The 3905-nt window shown below is 50.6% G+C and overlaps 1 long non-coding RNA gene across 13 annotated transcripts; it reads left to right on the plus strand.

The window, feature by feature from the left end:
• Positions 1–358: 358 nt before the first annotated feature.
• Positions 359–2534, plus strand: LOC127007754 (uncharacterized). Of its 13 annotated transcripts, XR_007760499.1 has the most exons (5): positions 359–496; positions 566–909; positions 980–1294; positions 1358–1427; positions 1495–2534. It is a non-coding gene; the product is annotated as an uncharacterized LOC127007754 (long non-coding RNA). The 13 variants fall into 13 exon arrangements; XR_007760489.1 differs by having other exon boundaries at positions 980–1628; positions 1696–2534; XR_007760490.1 differs by having other exon boundaries at positions 980–1561; positions 1696–2534.
• The last annotated feature ends 1371 nt before the right edge of the window (positions 2535–3905 follow it).

A 3905-nucleotide genomic window follows, 5' to 3' on the forward strand; every position in this document is an offset into this window, starting at 1 on the left:
CAAGGTCTCGCTGGCGAGCGTGGCAGTACTGGAGGGCTCCCCGAAGGGCACCTTGGTGTTCCCCGGGGCGTCCGCGGAGGTACCGGAGATCTGCACGGGTAGATGGGGCTCGTCAGCCGTGGTAGGCAGTCCATCTAGGAGAGCAAACTCCGAACAATATACCCGGGCAGGTGAGGCTCGTTAGCCGTGGTAGGCAATTCGCCTAGGAGAGCAAACTCCGAACAATAAACCCGGGCAGGTGGAGGTCGTTAGCGTGAGCAGTTCACCTAGGAGAGCAAACTCCGATCACAAACCCGGGCAGGTGGAGATCGTTAGCGAGAGCAGTTCACCTAGGAGAGTAAACTCCGATTACAAATCCGGGCAGGTGAAGCTCGTTAGCGAGAGCAGTTCACCTAGGAGAAGGAAAACTCTGACCACAAACACGGGCAGGTGGAGCTCGTTAGCCGTGGTAGGCAATCTGCCTAGGAGAGCAAACTCCGAACAAAAACCCGGGCAGGTTGGGCTCGTGAGCCGTCATAGGCAATACACCTAGGAGAGGGACAACTCCGAACAAAAACCCGGGCAGGTTGGGCTCGTGAGCCGTCATAGGCAATACACCTAGGAGAGCAAACTCCGAACAAAAACCCGGGCAGGTTGGGCTCGTGAGCCGTCATAGGCAATACACCTAGGAGAGCAAACTCCGAATTAAAACCCGGGCAGGTGGAGGTCGTTAGCCGTGGTAGGCAGTCTGCCTAGGAGAGGGACAACTCCGAACAACAAACCCGGGCAGGTGGAGGTCGTTAGCCGTGGTAGGCAGTCTGCCTAGGAGAGGGACAACTCCGAACAACAAACCCGGGCAGGTGGAGGTCGTTAGCCGTGGTAGGCAGTCTGCCTAGGAGAGGGACAACTCCGAACAAAAAACACGGGCAGGTGGAGGTCGTTAGCCGTGGTAGGCAGTCTGCCTAGGAGAAGGACAACTCCGAACAAAAAACACGGGCAGGTGGAGCTCGTTAGCGTGAGCAGTTCACCTAGGAGAGCAAACTCCGATTACAAACCCGGGCAGGTGGAGCTCGTTAGCGTGAGCAGTTCACCTAGGAGAGCAAACTCCGATTACAAACCCGGGCAGGTGGAGCTCGTTAGCGTAAGCAGTTCACCTAGGAGAGCAAACTCCGATTACAAACCCGGGCAGGTGGAGCTCGTTAGCGTAAGCAGTTCACCTAGGAGAGCAAACTCCGATTACAAACCCGGGTAGGTGGAGCTCGTTAGCGTAAGCAGTTCACCTAGGAGAGCAAACTCCGATTACAAACCCGGGCAGGTGGAGCTCGTTAGCGTGAGCAGTTCACCTAGGAGAGCAAACTCCGATCACAAACCCGGCCAGGTGGAGGTCGTTAGCCGTGGTAGGCAATCTGCCTAGGAGAGGGACAACTCCGAACAATAAACACGGGCAGGTTGGGCTCGTGAGCCGTCATAGGCAATACACCTAGGAGAGCAAACTCTGAATAAAAACCCGGGCAGGTTGGGCTCGTGAGCCGTCATAGGCAATACACCTAGGAGAGCAAACTCCGATTACAAACCCGGGCAGGTTGGGCTCGTGAGCCGTCATAGGCAATACACCTAGGAGAGCAAACTCCGATTACAAACCCGGGCAGGTTGGGCTCGTGAGCCGTCATAGGCAATACACCTAGGAGAGCAAACTCTGAATAAAAACCCGGACAGGTTGGGCTCGTGAGCCGTCATAGGCAATACACCTAGGAGAGCAAACTCCGAATAAAAACCCGGGCAGGTGGAGGTCGTTAGCCGTGGTAGGCAGTCTGCCTAGGAGAGCAAACTCCGAACAACAAACCCGGGCAGGTGGAGGTCGTTAGCCGTGGTAGGCAATCTGCCTAGGAGAAGGACAACTCCGAACAACAAACACGGGCAGGAGGGGGTCGTTAGCCGTGGTAGGCAGTCCTCCTAGGAGAAGGAAAACTCCGAATTCAAACCAACACACACACACACACACACACCAGCCGGGCAGGTGGGGCTCGTTATAGGCGTCGTAGACAATCCACCAAGGGGAATCAACAATAAAAGGATAATAAAAGCGAACACACGAGAAGAAGAATATGAAATCAGAACCGGACAAAAAAGGATAATATAAGATGGAACACCGAATAAAGGATAGTTAAGAACACAACATCGAGAAAAGCATAAGACACACGCGGATCATCCAGACTGAAACAGAAGACCAAAAAATGGATGGTATAAAAAGAACGGAAAAAAGATAACGTAATAAGAACGCACAGAAAATAACGTAGAAATAAAACACCAAGAAAAGGAAAATAAGGAAAATACAGAAACAACATCATTGATACCGCCGCTCCGTGGGCGGTAGGAGAATGAAATGACCCTTTTCGTAGACGCACAGTATAATGTGGTCCAAGCTGTCAACAATAACATTTACCGCCAGGACCACAATCACGACGCTCGAAAACGCCCGCGTCTCTGAGCACTAAGCCGGGCAGCTGAACACTTCACTTAGCACCTAACGTTCAGCATTGTATTTCACTTACTATGTCACTTATTAATCTATAACAACAGACAGTGTATAATCAGGTAAATAAGCAAAGATAGAATTATACTACGGCAGGCGCTTGCCTTACGTATTCTGGGCCTACTAAAATGTCTCCGTCTTTCCGTTCCTTGTGTTCCTCTGGGTGGAGCTCCGCAGAGGCAGACAGCGAGGCCGAGAAGGGACGTTTTCCCTTCACCGGTACTGTTAGCTGGCGCCCTCTTCCTCGCCTCCTACAGCGCCCCGAGCGCCCCATCATACATGTCGAATCATCAGAAGTGCACGTGTGGGGATGCGTCAACCCCCCCAACCTTTCAACTCGTATGGAGTATGCATCTCACGTGTGGGGGGGCTCCACTCACACAGCTCTTCTGGGCAGAGTGGAGTCTAAGGCTCTTCGTCTCATCAGCTCTCCTCCTCCTACTGATAGCCTTCTACCTCTTAAATTCCGCCGCCATGTTGCCTCTCTTTCTATCTTCTATCGATATTTCCACGCTGACTGCTCTTCTGAACTTGCTAACCGCATGCCTCCCCCCCTCCCGCGGCCCCGCTGCACACGACTTTCTACTCATGCTCATCCCTATACTGTCCAAACCCCTTCTGCAAGAGTTAACCGGCATCTTCACTCTTTCATCCCACACGCTGGTAAACTCTGGAACAATCTTCCTTCATCTGTATTTCCTCCTGCCTACGACTTGAACTCTTTCAAGAGGAGGGTATCAGGACACCTCTCCTCCCGAAATTGATCTTTCATTCGGCCACCTCTTTAATTCTTTTTTGGGAGCAACGAGTAGCGGGCTTTTTTTTATTATTGTTTTCTTTTTTTTGTGCCCTTGAGCTGCCTCCTTTGTTGTAAAAAAAAAAAAAAAACACCGAGCAGCCGCGACACACCACGACACACCACGACACACCACAGCCAAAGTTCCCTGTTCTCGTTCTCCACGCCATCGTTTACTCCTCGCCTTATTTATCTTATCTTATTCCTCATACTTTCCCTTTCACCTTGCACCAATCATTCGTTGAGCCTTCTGGTGGTCACAATCAATAAAAAAAACATCATCCACTTTTCGCCCCTAACATCAACATCAACCAAATTATGGGTTTTATGGTGAGAAAGAGGCTCATCCAGACCACCACAGAACACCACAAAATGGATCAGAGAAAAAACAGTCGAAAAAAGGATAAAATGTAAATAAAACACCAAAAATGGGTATACAATATGAAGAGACCGGATCAACACAACAGCAAGGGATGATATAAACACAAAGTAATAGAAAGAGACTGATCCATTAACTACTTAACTAACTAAGCAATAGGAGCGCCGAAGTCATCCTCAAACTTTACTTAGCACTAGTTAGACCTCATTTCGATTACG

The sequence above is a fragment of the Eriocheir sinensis genome, chromosome 36, assembly GCF_024679095.1.
Source record: "Eriocheir sinensis breed Jianghai 21 chromosome 36, ASM2467909v1, whole genome shotgun sequence".
Lineage (NCBI taxonomy): Eukaryota > Metazoa > Arthropoda > Malacostraca > Decapoda > Varunidae > Eriocheir > Eriocheir sinensis.